This window comes from Fukomys damarensis, unplaced genomic scaffold (assembly GCF_012274545.1).
Source record: "Fukomys damarensis isolate Sample0158 unplaced genomic scaffold, DMR_v1.0_HiC HiC_scaffold_32, whole genome shotgun sequence".
Taxonomy (NCBI): domain Eukaryota; kingdom Metazoa; phylum Chordata; class Mammalia; order Rodentia; family Bathyergidae; genus Fukomys; species Fukomys damarensis.
This window is the reverse complement of record NW_022900944.1, coordinates 17,894,575-17,913,857: the sequence shown is the minus strand read 5'-3', so window position 1 is coordinate 17,913,857 and position 19,283 is coordinate 17,894,575. Positions and strand designations below refer to the sequence as shown.

General features: G+C 38.1%; 1 protein-coding gene across 3 annotated transcripts in view; it reads right to left on the bottom strand.

Moving 5' to 3' along the window:
• Positions 1–19,283, bottom strand: part of Rasgef1b (RasGEF domain family member 1B) — a 751,497-nt gene that overhangs the window by 484,381 nt on the left and 247,833 nt on the right. The window lies entirely within an intron of this gene.

The window sequence follows — 19,283 nt, the reverse complement described above, 5'->3', positions numbered from 1 at the left end:
AAACTATTATTAGTGACAAGGACACTTAAACATAAACCAAGTTTCTCCATTACTAGAAAGCTTTAATAATCTGGTGTTTTTACCCAGAATCACCCATGCATTTCAATGCATAGCATGGCATTACGGTGCTTTATAAAAAATAGATTGTACATAACACATAGGTAATTTGTCAGTGGTCCTGCCAAACTCAAGGCTATGTGGGCTCCATATTTCTACTGAAGTGTGCAAATGAGTTCTTGCCTAGGAAACAGCTCAAGGACCACAGTCCTAAATGCTCCATGAGCAACACAAATATCTCAAAGATAAAATTTTAAAGAAATGACTGATGGACTCCCTCATCACCCCAATAAAGAAAGAAGTCAGGGAAAAAGGATCTTGAGTTTCCAGTTTTGTTTGTAAAGTAAATGAATGCAGAGCAGGAGAAATCAGGCACAGTTATCCTTTTCTTTTTCACATTTATTGATAGAATTTAAAATCAAGTTAAATTTCCTGAAGTTCTTACTATGTAGTCTTCTTGGGTGGAGAAAAATAAAAGAGAATGGCTTTTACTATCTTATTTTTATCTATTTCTACTTTTAGTAGGTATGAAAGAGGCCAATTCAAATTACTAATGAACAAAAGGCCAGGCAATATACCTTGCTATGGGGAAATACTAAGTATTTAAGAAACATTATTAAGAATATTCTAAAATTTCCTTTTGCCACCCTTCTCCAATTAAGTATTTTTATGATGTTGCTTGGGCCCATACCACCTCACAGGTCAGTAAGTCACCACTAGGTCATGAAAATATTCAGTCCTGCACAGGCCTAAAGCTTAGGTTTTACTAGGGTTCTAAATGATATGTTTATTACACTTACAAGCTATCCAGATAATAAGGAAAAGGAAAACTAGTCATTATAAATGTATTGGCACACTATACCCAAGCAATAACAATTGCAAGTTTCTCTTGAGTCAAAGAGCAAATGTCTGGACATAGGGTATAGCCAACCTGATGATTCTTCCTAGTGCCTTGCTGCAGGTGGATGGGTTAAGAATGACAAATTGTCTCCTCGTTTCAATCAGTGGTTTGGCAGGTAGGTTTGGCAGTGAGAGTGGGACGACATAAAGAAAGTAAGAAAGGTGTAAGGCATTATCCACCAAGAAGAAAGTGAAGGAAAGCATTCTGTTCTAGACAAAGGTAGTCAGGAAGGAGCAGGTATACACAGGCATAGCTGCCTACTTCCCATAAGAAGAAAAGACAACTTCTTGTCTTTCTTGTCTTCCTCCTTCACCATGGCAGAGAAGCATGTGTGGAACTTGTAGCTGTAACTTTGGGGACAGACAGTCACACAATCCACTCAGGTTGGCTTGTTGCAATGAGGATGGGATGGAGGAGAGAGAAAAGGTGTCCTAGGCAGAGGATCCTTTTGAGGGCCAGAAGTTGAGAGTACACAGCTGTCTGAGAACAGTAGGTCAAGAGGCTACCCAACTCAACTGTTTACACACGAATATATCTTGGCCCCAGGGCTTCCACCAAAGGGCAAAGTAAGCCTTTCCCAAGTCTTCTAGTGTATAGAAAAATCAAAAAACCTAGCTCAACAGCCTGCCAGCTTCTAAGTCTGCTCTATGTAGAGTGGGGAGAGAAGTACCTACATGAGAAATGTACACCATTGTTCCTACCTTTCCTTTCCATAGAGAGCTCAATGCCCAACTGTCCCCTTTCTTGTGTCCCTCTCCTATCTGTGTTACCAAACATGGGAGATGTACTGTTGCCTCTCTGTTTCACACCCATTCTTCAACATTGCCAAGACTGGAGAAATTAGTACTGGAGATTAACAGTTTCTCTTGGCCCCAGCCTCAGTGCAGGCTTTTGGAATGAAGGGACACAGGTTTGAATCCTGCCTTCACTACTTACTATCTTTTTAACCTTGATGAGTTATACTCTCTGAGAAGCATTTCTGCATCTATAAATGAGAAGAAGTCTTTTGTGGATTAAATGGGATAATAAAAAGTGATTGGCACATGACAAGCTATAATCCAGTAGGATTAATGATAAGATTTAATGTAATTAAATGATTTAAAAGAAATTTGGAAGAGGATCTCAGGACATCTGAAACAAGAGGACTGACAGTATAGGAGGAGGAGCAGGAGTAGAAGAAGGAATGGCATAGAAGAAAGGACATCTATGGCTGTTTTAAATCCAAGATCGTGTCTTTGGAAGACAGTGTGGTTGAGTCAGTACATAAACAGAGAATTTAACTGTATAAAGTATACAGAAAAACCTTTCACATGGTTAAAGGAAATACTTCCCTGTTCTCATGAAGCTTTCTACATGGAGACATTTGGCTTAGTTAACAGCCAAGATCTCTGGAATCTGCTTCTCAATAAATGGGGAATAAATAAAGTGTGCTCAGCCCAATGCCCCCCTTTTACCTCCTGGTTCACTTGTGCTCCTGCAAGGGCAAGAGTGGCCCCTGCCACTCTCACCCCTAAATCCCTCCTTAGCCCACAGAAAGTGAGCCTTGGCTCAGCACACCCAATGGCTGGGTAGCAAAATCGGATCAAATGTATCCTCCAACTGAGCCTTTATGAGTAATAAAGTTGGCACTTCGAATTCTCACCTGTTTTACTCTCATTCTCTTACCTTCAGGCAGGACAGAGGGTTTATTTTATGGGTTTCCCTCCAGGGCTCTCAACTTGTTTTAATGGTATTTATGTAAACAGAAAAAAGTGAAAAAAAAGAAGGGAAAATTCAAAATTGAACTGGCCATATCAAGATAATACTAGTTAGAATAATCAGAAAACAATATCATTATGACTAATTGTCACATGTGTAATAATGACCCAAAATATCATTACTGTAGGCCACCTTAGTTTCCTTTAAAATTTTATATAACACTAAATGTACTTCAGTATACCTGGGCTTCTCTATTCTAGTACTCAAACCTTACAAAACTAAGAGCCAATGGTGACAACAGAAGTGAACACAGTCTAAGCAATTTGGTTTATCCCTAGTATTTGTGCCACCACCCCCAAGACCCTCACCCTGTGAGGTTTCCTAACTGATCTGCAGGAAGTTGCTCCATTGCTTAAGTAAATTTCATATGCACCAAGGGATCTACACCTTCTACTCTAGGGAGGTAGATATTTAGACAGAAAACAGTTAAAATGTGAAGTTCATCAACAGTGGAAGCTCTCAGGATGACCTAGAGGGCCTACTTCTAGGAAAGTAAATAGGATTTTAATTGACAGATTCAATCCCAGGTTCCTCTCTAGGGCCTTCCAATAGAGGTCATCAACTGTGTGCAACCACCTGGATTCAACCTTCTTTCAGGGCAGTTGACACCTGACCCTTCAGAATGCGTTTCTGGCTACAAGATCATTCTATATCCCAATCTCACCCATCTCCCAGACACCCCGTGTTTATGACAATATGAGAAGCTTAAATCATGTCGATCTCTGTGACTGAATATTCACCCTTTCTCCAGACTACTCGAGTCTTTTCTAAAGTGCATCAGCTCTGACCCCCAAAACGGTTCCCTCTGAGATAAATAAGTTCCTTTTGCTCTCATAGAGGCACAAAGATTTTCTTGACCCAATCACAATCAGACTGAGAATCTGACAACTAACTGAGGACAGTGGCAATTCAGGGGCTCTGTTCAGCAGTAAAATCCTTAAATTTGTGGACTGTGTTCTGTTCTGTTCTGTTTTTGTGGTGCTGTGGATAAAACTCAGGACCTCTCACATGTGCTAAATAAGTGCTCTACCGCTGAGCTACATCCCAGCTCTGGGAACTGTTTTGTTCACTTCTGAGCCCTCAATGCTCAGAATAGCCACTAGCATGAATGTTCACTAAATCCCTGCAATGAATGAAGTACTTAAAACTTGAAAAGCAAATCTCTGCATTGAGACCTTTAGGAAATGCTCCATAAACTAGCAAGATGATGAGTAAGCAGAATGAATAAGAAATCTGCTTAAAAAGCTACAAAAGGCTAAGACTCCAACTTAGCCAGACTGCATTACTCAGAATTGTTTCTTCTTCTGCACCCTCAAGTGTACTGAGCTGTTTTCATATTTGCTGGGTTTGGCTGTTCACAGTAATCCCCACCCCAAGCAGCTTGACTACTTCGCCTATCCTATATTTCACCTGATAAATCCCCCTTGGGGAAGAACTGAACACAGGCCTTGGCACACGTGCCCACCAAAGGTGAGCCCTACATGGCTGCAGAGAAGTGCATACTGCTTTCCTTTGGCCACTGTGACTGACTCAGGCAGAAGCCAAAGGTTGAGCTCAGCCTAGGCCAAACAGAGGTAAGGAGCTGTTGCTGGAGTTCCCAGGACACAGGGCTCTTCACTCTGCTCTCACTGCTACTGACAGCTGTGCTCTCTGCTCCTGCAGGGCAGAAGCAAGAAGCCTGAGCCCCTGGAAACTGCTACCATCTGCCTTGTGACCACAGAGTTGTCAGCCTTGGACAACAGCAGGCATCATGCAAACAGAAAATCAGGGATAATATTACAGCATCAGTGATCCCCTGGCCCAGAGCCTGACCTACGTCTGTGACTTCTCAGTTACAGGACATGATAAAGAGCACATTGTTTTAGCCACTTTGAGATGTTTTCTGTTACCTTCACAGGACTAATGTCAAATTCACTGAATGGATCAAGGCATCTTTTAATAAGTTTCTATTGTGCTTGCTGAGTTAAGATTTTAACACATTGAGGTGACCTGCCAGGGACTTTTAGTGCAGCCAAAGGAGCAAGAAAACGCAAGCCTTGCCTCTCTTAGCCTGTGCCCTGCCCTGGCCAGCTCACCTCATTGAGTCATTCTGTCACTGACCTGAATTCATCGCATGCTAATTATGTGCAAGCCAGTGCCTAAAGAAAAATGAAAACATCTGTCCTGCTCGCTAGAAACCCATAACAAATAAATATGGAATGTATGTAGTCAAAGGTTTGTTCAGTAACCTTTTTAAGGTATAAATAGAGTGGATTCCCCTCCGAATTTTTTTAAATTTTAAGCCATATTACTTTCATCATTATAACTTTGATTTAAAACAAATCTGGGGGAAAGTGAGAAGGGTAGGGGAAAAGAAATAAGGGGCAAGAAAAATATGAGAAAAGGAAAAAATGGAAACGAAATCTTTGTAAATAGGGGAGGGTGAAAGGGGTGAAGGGAGGGCAGGGTATGGGAAAAAATAAGAAGCAAGACCTGTCATGTAAAGGTACAAGATCCCAATGATGAATGTAACTGTACTGTGTACCTAAAAAGAACCAATAAACTCAATAAAAAAGAATAAATAAATAAATAAAACAAGCCTGTAACAAGAGATGTATTAATAGCAAAGGCCATAAAGTGGTATAAAATCTAGCAAAATAGTATCTGTGAAACCTTTTGTGCGGCACAAACCTCCATGGATGTAGTGATTTGTAAATGATAACAGCCGACATCTACCCTACGACATGTCCTGGCAGATGCTGAGCCCTTTGTGTGTGTCATCTCAGTCTCTGACACCAATGACGATTTCCATTTTACAGGCATGGATGCCATCTTGTCCCAAGCGGGACATGAGAACACCTAGGCAGTCTACTCCAGGTTCCGGGGCTGTTACCACTGCATGTTTCTGATAAAAGGCTTCACACAGTGTGGGAGGCAGAACAAGATTCTCCACAGACACCCTCATCCCCTGCTCATTTCTTTTTACAAGGGAACACGGAGAAAAACCAAGCTGGACTTAGGAAAAAGCTGTCATTTACAAAGAAGAAGAATGTCAAATCACTTACACACCATCCATGTTTTTGGCTAAACAAAAAGAGTGTGCCATTTTTAAAAAGATCTCTGCATGCCCAAACCCTTAATGCAAGAAGGTTCTCATCCTCAAGGCCATTTTAAAGTTTTAGCCTTCTCTCCCTTCCCTCTCCCTCTCATTCTGCAGGGATCAGGCTATGATACAATCTTTCTATCCAAACAAAAAGACGGATATAAACAGACTGATTTATGTTCCTTTTGCTAACCAAATAACTACAATTGCCTTTGTTACATAGGCTACTTCTCACAAGGAATACACATTTTTAAAATAGCTTCCTCTGGGGCTTCAACTCAGATCTGCATATCAAGGTTCTACCCTTTCCCCTGTGACTCATTTGTCTGAGGGAGGCTTTCAATTAGACCGCCAGAGCCAATTGATTCAGTATTGACCAGGAAAGGCTTCTGACTTGAAAGACGGATGACGCAGAAGCAGAGGTGTCACAACCCGGAGTCGATATGCCAAGCTTGAGGGCCCAAGGGATTCAGGAATATGGAATGAGGGAGGGTCCTCCTAGGGCATTGGGAATGGGGAGCAGAAAGCCTCCTCTTCCTCTTACAGAACAGAGAGCATAGGAATTAAAATGTGTAGTAAAGCCAGGGAACTGATTTCCATTGCCTGCCAGCAGGGAATAGGAAGAAGGCAAATACTTCTTTGCTTCAAGAACCAACACTGGGATTTCAAGTTTCAGGAATCTCACCTCTCAAGATCCCTGCTCTTTAGAGAGATCCCTGCTCTCTTCAAATGCTCTGCCCCCCAGCCCATCACTGACCTGCTTCCTCTCTGGATGACAACTATACAGCTCCAGCCGCCACCTTTGCATGATATGCTTATCGTTATAAACAAAAGATAAATGCTCAGTGATTTCATACAGAATCTGAGCACAGCATCAGAAAACACGGTACACCAAGTGAGATGGAAATAAGTGCTAATCAGTGGTAAGTATGCTGTATTTAACACCAAACTGGCACTTGCAGGGCAGAAAAGATGCAAATTCGACGTACCCACTACTGGTTTTTAATCTTCGTTGTATTTCAAACGGTGGCTTTGATTTGTTGGGATGTTTTACAACCTTGAATATCTGACAGAATAAATTAAACCCTTCCCAATGGCCTTCTCTTGATTATCCCAAGTACCCACTATAGATAGGATTGCCCTCTATGTCCAGCTCAGAAAATCATAAATCTGAGTCCACTAAGATAAGTAGGACCCCCCACACCTTCATTCTAAGGTTCAGCCTCTATATATTTACAGCATTTCATTTTTATTTGTATTCTCACATGGTTAGAACTGGGTGACCATTTTTATTGTGCAGCACACATATCATTTAAAACACGTAGTTTCCAAATGTCACTGGTGAAAGCTAAAATCCATTATCATTTGCTCACAGAAATGAAGCCTATCATGCTGTGCACTTGGAGAAAAGAATAAAGAGGTTTAAAACAGAATCTGCATAATCCCAGGTAGAGGCAACAGCAGCAGTAAGGGGCAGAAAAAGCCTCATCTCTGATAAGCAAACCATGGAAAAGAGCAGCATATATTAGAGATCAGCCCATCTGAATGCACAGCATCCAAGAATATATTTAAATAAGTCCATGCATGGTAATGAATCCATCCAATGGCTTGATGATCGCTTTCAAAATGTTTAAGTCCCTAGATACATATATACACAATTCCATAGGTAACAAAATAAAGCTGTACTCCTTCTGTTTTCCTTTGGAATGAAATGTCACATAAAAATGAAAGCCCCTACCTTTAATGCTATCCAAAAATATCTTCCTCCGAGAATACTCCTTTCACACATTACTTCTTTTAACTAAATTTTAAATATTACTCATATGACTATATGAAAACGTATTTCAAGTGTTAAGTAAATGAAAGGAAAAGGGAAACAATAAGAATGAGTGAACACTGCCCTGGGTGGCCAGAAGAATGACCTATAAATATTCTAGAACCTGTTCCAGAAAGAACAAAGGAGAAATTTTTCTCAAAGAATCCATTACTTCTAGCTATAACTCATTTTCAAGTCATTACTTGAACTCAATAAACGGATAACAAGCACTAAAGTAAATAGGAAGATTGTGTAAAAACCAGGGAAACAGTACACAAAGTGCAAATAGAAAAGGAACATGAACTGTGTCTATGTGTACAACTATGAGAAATTATTTATATCTATGTAAAAAGTTCAAAAAAGACCATATTTCAGAGATAGGATGATAGTGGTTATTTTTGTGTAGAAAAGTGGTAGAAGCTAAGAATGGATTTTTTTCTTTTCTTTATATGTTATTTATAATATTTTTACAATGACCATGCATTGCTTTTTTAATTTAATTCAAATTCCTAAAGGTGTAGATTCAAATTTTTAAAGGTTTAAAGGTTCAAATTTTAAACTCTTTAGTTTAAAGGTCCAAGAGGCTGATGACTCTTGATAGAGCTCAAGATACATCACCCCAAAATATAACTGTAGAAGGCCAGATGATATCATCCGCAAGTGCGACCTTTTGACATAAGGAGTCTTTTGAGCTGCTGATTTCGAAGAACTACAGGTGCAGGAGTAGCTCTGAAAAGTTTCCCTTTTGTAGAAAAGAATGCAATATAAAGAAAATCTCCACTTGTAAGAGCTTCTCCCTTGATGAATGGCAGCTAATGCAGTCATTCAGAGAATGATGCTATTTAAGCCGAAAACCTAAGACAACGCTTAGAAGACCACCCTAAAGATTATTCATTTCTCTGGACTACCCCCCATGGGTATAAGAGGTATACATGTTATTAAACTTCTGTTTGTTTTTCTCTTGTAAATCTTTTCATTAGAGGGGTCTGTCCCAACTAAGAATTATGGAAAATAGAAAGAAAATTATTTTCTTTCCCCTACTCTCTAAAAATTTTTTGTAGCAGAATTAATTTTCATAGCATTAAATTCACAAGCCTGAGGAAAATACTACTATCCACAAGGGCTTAGTATATCTGCAACTCAGTATTTGCTCAAATTCTTAAATTGCACAAGGCCACAGCTGCTTAGAATAATTTAGGAAGATAATGAAAGAGTAAGAGAATCCAAGAAGGAAAGTGATGGATACAGTTGTGGTCATTGAGCTTTCCTGGACATTTTCTCACATTAGTGGACCAGGTTAATCCAAATCACTTTGGAAAAATATTATAAATGATCAGTCAAAAGGACTCACTCCTTCCTTCCAATGACATCTTCAGCGTTGGTCTCCACAGGCTAAGGCAGCTTGTATCCTTCCAATAAAGTGTTCAGACTGAGAGATCTGAGAGGCTGGAGGTCATTGGGAGGTTCTATTAACATTTGAATAGATATGTGTAAGTGTGCCACTCACAAACTGAAAAAATCATCATTGGTTTGGATCAGACATCAGAGAACACCATGTTCAGTTCTATCAGTACTTTTGATATTTAAAAAAATGTAGGGTTCTCCTTGGAGCATTTAGATACAAATTAGCCAAAGAAGAAGAAACACTGGAATGAAACATACTGACATGTTAAGGTGATGTCAAATAGCACAGAAATCTGAGTAATATGGGCAAGATGGAAGACTGGACATGCCCAACACAATTCTTTCCACAACCAAGGACCAAAACAAAGCAAAAGCAGCAGCTATTTCATGAAAGTGCTTGGGGCAGAGCACAGTGAAGAAGCAGTGCAGACATCATGTAGCATAAAATAATGGGAAGCTGCCAATTACCACACCCAGTAAGTGAGAGGAAAGGGAGACAATAAAAACATGGGTAAACACGCGACCTATGTAACCAGAAAAATGATCTATAAATTTTCCAGAATCTGCTCTCAGACATGGATAGGTGCCACCTGAGCCCCATGGGGTGACCGCAGTTGCACAAGACCCACAGAAACTGAGAGGCATCTCCACTCCTAATAGGGTTCACCTGGCCCAGAGCCACCAGTGAACCCGCCTTGATACCAAATCCAGACAAGGACACAACAGAAAAGATAACTGCAAATCAGTATGTCTAATAAGCATAGATGAAAAAGAAAAATCTGAACAAAATACTAGCAAATAGAACCTAGAAGCACAAAATCAAAATTATACATTTTTATTAAGTTGGGGTTATCTTGGTGATGCCACAATGTGAAGTTAAACATAAAAAAATTAATAAATATATCACAGCAACAGAATGAAGGACATCAATCATACAAACATCTCAATAATGCAGAAAAAGTATGACAAAATTTAGCATCCCTTCATGATAAAAACACTCAAACAATCAGATATAGAAGGAATGTCCCTCTATACAGTGAAGGGTATCTATGACAAACCTACAACCGAAATTCTACTGTATGGAGAAAAGCTGAAATAATTTCCTTTAAGATCAAGAATAAGACAAGGATACCCACTTGCAGCACTCTTACTCAATATAGTATTAGAGCTATAAGCCAAGAGGAAGAAATAAAGGGTATCCACATAGTAAAAGTTAAATTATCCCTTTTTGCATACAATATGCTTGTGTATATTAAAAAACCTAAAAACCACCAAAAAATTAGAGCTGATAAATTCAGTAAGGTTGTAGGATACAAAATCAACATACAAAAGTCAGTAGCTTTTTAAAACATGAATAACGATTTACTGAGAAAGAAAAAAAGTCCAATCACAATGGTTACAAAAATTTAAAACCTAGGAATAAATTTATGTAATAACGTTGTGATTTATAATTTAACAGGTTTTAATAAAATTTACAAAACGGTGATAAAAGCAATTAAAGAAAACACATAAAATTATGACAAGACATCCAAGTTCATGGATAGGTAGAATTTTTTAAATATCCACACTACCCAAAGTGATCTACAGATTCAGTGTAATTCCTACCAATGTCATTCTTCACAGAAATTGAAAAAAATTCCTAACATTCATTCACAGAATTAGAAAAAAATCACTCCTAAAATTTATACAGAACTACAAAAAAAAAGCCAGAAAAAGAACTAAGTTGGAGGTACAGTACCCAACTTTGAAAGATACTACAACACTATACAATATATATAGAATAGTATCAGCATGCAAACATATATGGAGACCAATGGAACAGAATATACAACCCAAAAATAGACCCATGGATTTATAGCCAACTAATTTTGGAAAAATCATCAAGAATATTGTCATTGCTCAAAGAAGTAAAAGCAGCAAATAAACATATAAAAAATGTTCAACATCACTGGTCATTCAAGAGATGCAGATGAAAACAATGCTGACATTCCACCTCACCACAGGAAGAATGGCTGCTATCATAAAATCAACAAATAACAAATGCTGGTGGGGTTGTGGGGAGAAAGAAACCCTTCTCCATTGTTGGTGGGAGTGCAGACTGTGGAAATCAATAGGGAGATACCTCAAACAACTAGGATTAGAAGTCCTGTTTGACCCAGCTATTCCTCTGCTGGGTATCTTCCCAAAAGAATTAAAACACACATACCACAGTGATACATGTGCACCCATGTTTAGAGTGGCATAGTGTGTAATAGTTAAAATTTTGAAACAGTCCAATTATTTGCCCATCAACTGGAGACCACGATAAAGATGTAGTTTTTTTAATAAAATGGAGTACCACTCTGCCATAAAGAATGAGAAACTAGAGACATTTATATCTAAGTGAATGAACATTGAGGCCATAATCTTAAGTGAAATAAATAGGACACACATGTAAATAATGAATAGTTTCTCCGGTGTGAAAGACTAAATAAGGATCAACATGTATAACTGATACTGTGAAATAGGAAGAAAACATCTAAATGAGTAGGGGAAGTGGGAGGGATAGGGGAAAGGAAAGAAGGGAAAAGAAAAAAATATGAGAAAAGGAAAAACATGGAAACAAAATCTTTGTAAATAGGGAAGGGTGGAGGGGGTGAAGGAAGGGCAGAGGAATGGGCAAAAAAGAACCAAGATACATCATGCAAAGGTACAGGATCCTAATGATGAATGTAACTGTATTGTACACCTAAAATATACCAATAAACTTAATGGGGAAAAAAAGAATATTGTCATTGCTGAGACAAAATATTTGACACCCTAAATTAAAGGAGGAAAGATTATTTAGCTCACAGTTTGCAGAGGTTTTAGTCAATAATCAGCTGGCTCCTAGGCAAGGTGGCAGGGCAGAGAGGCATCACAGAGGAGAAATAGTTCATGGCAGTCAGAAGGTAGCAAAGCAAGTAAGGGACAACCACCACTTTTACTATCCTTTATATCTTATCTAGGCTACTTAGGGCAGGTAACACCCACATTCTTAATCCTAGTGCTCTGGAGCCTAGCATCGTACCATAAATTGAACCTCTGAAAAAGCCCCACCTATTACTGCATGAAACTTTGGGGGGATAGCTAGATACAAATCATAACACTTATACATTGGAATAAGGAAATTTTCTTCAATAATTGGATATTAATGTGCAAAGGAAACAAACTAGACCCCTATATCTCACCACATGCAAAAATTAACTCAAAAAGGATCAAAGAGTTAAGTACAAAAACTATGAAGCTACTAGAAAAAAGATAAGAGAAGTGTTTCAGAATATTGGTCCAGGAAAAGTTTTTTTTTATATAGGACCCCAAAAGCAAAAAAAAAAAAAAAAAAAAAAGTGGGATTACATCACACTAAAAAGCTTCTGTACCACAAAGGAAACAATCAACAGGGTGAAAGGACAACCTACAAGGTGGGGGAAAATATTTGCAAACTCTTCATCTGAAAAGGGACTAATTTTCAGAATATATAAGGAACTCTAAGAACTTAACAGTAAAACAAAAATAAACCTAAGTAAATAAACTAATTTTTAAAATAGATGAATGACCTGAATAAACCTATCTCAGGAGAGGATAAACAAATAGAATATAAACAATCCTCAACATCATCAGGGCTATCCAAATCAAAACTACAGGTAGAAATCATCTTACCCCTATCAGAATCATTATTATCAAAAAGATGAAAAATAATAAATTTGGTGGCAAGGATATAGAGGAAAAACTTTCATAAATTGTCCATGAGAATGTAAAGTAATACAGTCATTGTGGACAGAAGTATGAGGAGTCTTCAAAAACTACATGTAGAACTAACATATGTTCTAGCAGTTCCACTACTGGGTATACAAGGGAATGTCTGAAGGAAGTGAAATCAGTATGTCCAAGAGACATCTACCCTTGCATGTTTAACTAGAGTATGATCACATAACTAAGATATGGAAGCAACCAAGCTATCAACAGATGAATAAATAAAGAAAATGTATGTATGTGTATACACACATAATGGAATATTAATAATAAAAAGTGGATTTCTGTCATTTGCAGCAACATGAATGGAACCAGAGGACATTATATGAAGTCAGGCACAGCCAGGCAAAGACTGCATATTGTTGTTTAAATGTGGAAGCTTAAAGTTGACCTCATAGAAGTAGAGAATAGAATAGAAATGATCAGAGCCTGGAAAGTGTGTGTGTGGCAGAGGGCATGAAGAAGGAACCATTAACAAATACAGAAATGCAGTTGGATAGAACGGCTTCCAGTGTTGTACAGCAGAGCAGGATGGCTGTGGTTGTTGCTAGTAGGATATATTTTGAATGATCCCAAGACAAATATATAATTGTCTAAGGAGGTACATATGTCAATTACCCTGATCATATCACTGTACAATGTATATATGTATCAAAATGTGACACTGTGACCATAAATATGTATACTTATTATGTTAGTTAAAATAAAAATATTGGGAGAAAATCTATTTAGAGCATAGACTATTTAAAAACTTGAACAAAATATCTGAACATGTAAAGGTAAAAATGATATCCTCCCTAAGAAAGGGCTAAAGCAAAGCCTGCTGTTACTTTTCAATGCCTAACTTTTAAAATTGTTTTTAAAAACTTTCAGAAGGAAGTAAAAAACATGCAACTTTGTAGCTTGCTATTTATTTATCAAAGTAAAATTGAAGAAAAATCAACATATTAAACAATATAATCCTGACATTTGCAAGCTAGCAGGGCTCACACATCACCCCATCTGTTCCCCAACCTTAAGAAAAAGCAGCCTAAGAACGTGGATACTACTTCAAAGACAGTGTCTTTACTCACAGAAGATTGTGCACAAGCAACTATTGTGTTAAACCACCATGATTTAAGGGTTGTGTACTCCCATAGTAATAGCTACAATAGCCAAACTAAAAAGGTAGTCAACTTTATGAGCCTTAATGTGGCAAAAAGTTGGTAACTGAAAAAAGAGTGAATGCCATTCTTGGCTGGGCATGGTGGCACACACCTGTAATCCTAGCACCTGAAGGTTCAGGCAGGAGGCTCACCACAAGTCTGAGCCACCCTGGGTTACATAGTGAATTCAAGACCAGCTTGAATTACATAGCAAGATTCTGTCTCCAAAAAAAAAAAAAAAAAAAAAAAAGTAAACACCAATGTTTTGTAAAGAAGCAATGGTTATCCCAAATATTTCAGATTTTAGTACGCACTGAATCTGGTGTTCAATGGCAAAAAGGACCCTGTGGTCAAGTTAGTTTGGGAAACAGATATTCTATCCATTCCTAGAGATTTAACATGTAAAGTTGCATATTAAAGTCTCTTAAAAGTCCCACGCCAATAAAATAATGATAATTGTGTTCAATCAAGCATTTTTCAACAATTAACAATATTTCCACCCAGGAGAGCTTGAGAAATCTTGCCTTCTAACCCCTCCAGTCGAAAAGAACCGATTTGCACACTGATAAAATATATATCCAGCTACCACTGAACTTTATTTGCCTTTCCATGTATCTTCTGATGACCGGGAGGAGAGGAGATGCCTCCCAGGGGTGATCAACATAATTAACAACAATGCGTGCTGGACACTGACGAGTCAGAACGGACCTGGAACCTTCAGACCTCCCGACTTCAATTTTTTAGTTTCTGGTTTGCAGGAAAACGTAGGAAGTGAGTACTGTGGAAGTGAAGGACACTCAGAACAGTGATGTGTACCAACTGCTACAGCTTATAGCTCCTACCCAGTACTAACTAAATCTCAATGCTGCCTACAGATAAGTAACTATCTACTTTAAGATTATTGCTTGAGCATTTCATTATTGTTTGTCTAAAAAGCTTGAATCTTGCTTAATACTTTATTTCTTAAGATTTTTTTAATAGTGAGTAGCTAAATGTTTCACAATAGAAAACCAGAAAATGTTTACTAGGGATCTACTACGTGACAAGCACCATAGTAAATGCTTTTACAAAATTGAGAGGAATGGGCTGGGGATTTAGCTGTTGTTCCACCGCCTGCCTCATAAGCACACGGGCCTGAGTTTGATCCCTGTTACCAACATTTTTTAAAATTTAAAAATTAAAATTAAATTAAGGGGAAAAAGTGTTCTTTCCTTAGTCCAGGAAATATTTAGATAATTAATGCATACTTATAAACTAAAATAGTGGGCCAGGGATTTAGCTCAGTGGTTCCACCACCTGCCTCACAAGCTCAAGGTCCTAAGTTTCATCCCCGGTACCAAATAAATAAAATAAAATAGTAACAATACAAAAGTCTAACTGGTTATTCAGCAAGAGTAGTTCAAATTTTGTAAAAGTTTTAAAAGTTCTGTCCATTTTATTTTAACTAAAAACAGCATGAAGGCATATATATTACAACTTTCTTTGTATGGAAAACTATATGAATTTGTTGAAAAGGTATTTGAACATAAATTTTAATTGGTAAAAAGGGTTTATGGAAAGGATACTGTTAAAAATTATGCTACTTATCAAAACAAATATATTAGAAGAATCACCAGAATCTTAGAAATTGATTCTTCTCATCACTTTTTATCAAGTTATTTCTATAAGGGTCATTTTTTAAATTGGCAGAATGTTCTAAAAAATTATGAGTCTGGAATTAAGTAAAAGAGAGTCCACTAAGGTAACCTTATTACTAGAAATTCTTATCTTTGTCTACTCACAGGATATGTTAAACTATCTGTTCAACCCAAACATCTAAGGAAATGTATTGTTCTTGTAACACTTCAGAATCTTTAAACGGGATCCTTCAGGCTTATTAGCTGATCAAACCTAAAACACCGCAAAAATCTCAGCCACTGCCAAATGTAATTTATATTAATGATGAAAATGACAAGTGATCCAAAAATCATTCTTGGGTTTTACAAAAAACTGCCATCAGTGTTTATGTCTATATCCTTTCAAAGGAAGGGAGATAGTTGAGGCATTAATCTTGGCTTTTACTCGACAAGAATTCTTCACGTCCCTCCAGGTGTACACCTGATCCATCTTCACCTTGTTTACATCTCTTTGAGTTCTAACCAGGCTTTTCGTTTTTCACTCAAATGGTCTTGAAACAACCAATCTTAATGAGCAAATAGTTTCCTCATCATTTATTAATTCTGAATTTGTTGGAGACTTTATTCCACTTGGGTTGGTTTTAAATAGCCCAGTTTATGACTCCTCAGTCCATAGCATAAGCCCAGACCCTGCTATGATAAAAGATGATGAAAATGTTCTCAAATCAGTTCATGTGGGATAAGCTCCTTCAATATGTGATTTTGCCTCAATCTATAATTTTCTTCTGTTTAAATTGCAATGCCTAGAGAATTCAGGAAGCACTTTAAGACTATGCAGGAATAGATTTAAAATTCTAACTCAGGGCATATTCCTAAGGTAATTAGAAGCTAAAATCAATATGGACCTCTTTTGCTAGGTGATTACTGAGCTAATCCTCAGTTTTAATGCAATATAGTGGGGAGGTAGTTTTTACCTATGTAATTTATTCTGTTATGAATTCTTTTCCTTCAATTGTATTTATTTAAAATAATACTGCTTTACATCCTTTAACAAGGATTTATTATTTACATAATAAATCAATATTTCCATCAGCATTTATTAATTCTGAGCTTGCTGAGGGTAGCCAGGATGTTAAGGTGAATTGAAATGCTTATTGACTGAAAGGATCAGAAGATAATTAGCTAATCTCTGGAAAAACTTTCTAAAATGTATATATTTACTTCCAGTTAAACATAGTGAATACCTTCTGCTACTTCACTTTTGAGAAAGACCACTCCTCCCCCCACCAAAAAAAGAAATTAAGAAAAACAGAAACAAAATATTGGAGGATAAAAAGTGTAAAGTGAATAGTCAACTGATCCTAGCTTGCTTACCTGACCCAGGAAATGTTAATTCTAAACTAGCAGTGAATGAAACCAGTTGATGATTTCCTCAGAATAATGAAAAGGCTCAGCAATTAGAGTTACCATGTGGCTCTGAAAGAGTATAAAATTGGGCAAAGTTGGAAACAGGAAGATTGTCTGGGAACTATAAGAAGCGCTTAGACCTCTACATATTTTCCCCAAGTTGCCAGGACACTGTCTGAAGATGGTAAATATAAAGACTTACGGGCTGAGGATACGAGGGACACAGAGAATAACTGATATTGACTAATAATAAGAAAAATTACATAAAAACACACTGAAAAAGGTAAGCTTCCCAAGAATCTTGCTTACCCTGGCTTCCAGAACTCATATAGTTACCCTTACATTTATTTTCTCCCCACTGGGCAAGAATTTGGGAAATTTCTCTCTGGTGAAAATAACTAACGAGGCCCAGAGAAAAAAAGCTACAGATATGAACAGGTTATTATTAAGAGCAGCAATGAAAAGATTTAGCCCATTCATCCTGCACTGAATCACATCAGTTGATAGGTCATAGCACATAGAATTAGAAATCAGAATTTCAGGGCCCTTTCCCAAAAAGAAAAAAAAAAACTAAAAAAATTTTTTCTAGGGGAAAAAAAAACCCCTCTCAATGGGTAAAACAATGTGGAAAGAACAAAACTTTTAAAAGTCATTCTATTATCAGCTTTCTGTCACTATGATAATATATCAGAGATAAGTAATTTATAACAGAAAAGGTTTATTAGCTCACAGTTCTGGAGGTTCCAGTCCATAATCAGGCAAACCCACTGCGAGGGGCCTGTTGTAGTCAGGGTTTGCAAGAGAATAGATATAATATAGGACACATAAATTTATAGGATTATCATAATATTCACCCAGAAAGTCAAGTGCAGAAGGGTACAAGAGATCTGTCTTCATTCTAGAGACCTGAAGAACCCAGATGGAGCCTGGATCCCATAGCAATGCTTCAAACAAGTTCAGCCAAAGGCCTAGAGTCCAGGGCAAAATCTCATGCAACTCGGTATCAAGAGGCTGCAGAAACCACAACATAAGACTGAAGGGTTTGAGCTGGAAAGCCCAAGGACTGGTGACAGAGGACAGACAGTGTGTGCCAAAAGGGTAAAGACTCCATGCCAGAAGGCTGAGGGATCATCACTGGAGCTGGGAAGTGATGCTCAAGACAAAGGCAAAGACCAAAGCTCCCAGGAAAGAACAGCAGCAGCCATCCCAGACAGCGAGGATCTGAGCTCCTCCAATGACAAGCACAGCTGAGGTCCTTTTGGGAAAACCAGCCACAACAAAGCTTCTCCTACAAAATCAGCAGCAATTTTCCCTTCCATTCTCCTCTTATGCTCCGCCAGCAACAATCTTCAGGTGGGTCTTTCATGCCCAGAACCATGCTGACTCAATTCAGCTGGGTGTTCCTACTTAAATCAACCATTAATTAGCCCAACACTGGGTCTCTGGCAGGGGTGCCCCAGAGCAGGGTGAGGAGCCCACACATGAGCAAACTCATGACCAGGAAGCAAAAAAGAGGCAAAGAAAGGGTCTGAGGTCCCACAATCCCTTTGGGGGCACTAGTGACCTAGCACTTCCCCCTAGACCCTACATCCAAAAGTCTCCACCACCTTCCAGTAGTGCTAACCTGGTGAGTCAGCCTTTTTACCTACAAAGGTAAGTCAATATCCTAATAATAGAAGTCACTAATATTCTCTGGTGGTTAAGAGAAGAGATTTCACTGAATTAAATAAGAAAAATAATCCATGCAAAAGAAATATTGTCAGGGAGATAGTGCATCAAAGGAGCTAAATAGTCAAGAAAGACATTATTCAAAACCCTTTCTTTAGGAGGAAGATTAAGCTCAACTCTGGAGTTACTCAAAGAAATTTTGTCAGGAATTAAGCAAAGGGTAGGGGTGAGGAACTTGCATGGTTTTTAAGGGTAAAAGGATGCACGCCAAACTCACTTAGTGACATTGTAACAAAAGCCCAGATCAGCCGGACAAGGACTGGGGGAAGAAGAGAGCTTTGCAAAGCCCACCTGTGGTTCAACGAAGGAGGGCATCATTGTCACTATTTAGAAACCAAAAATCATTTCTTGGGAAGTAGAAATATGACATCAAACAGGAAAAAAAAAACCTTGGTGTGAAATTTAGAATTAATAAATAAGATAAAAAAATGCAATAGAACATAGAAAAGATTTAAAAAGGTGAGAATCAGTGCAGAAGGCCTGAGAGGAGAAGAAATTATCATAAAAAGTGAATCAAGAAGCGGCAGCGGAGGCTGCAGCCTCGCTCTGGTCCCTGCGGCTGAGCCCTGGGTCGTTGTAGTCTCCCCCTCCCCCGTCC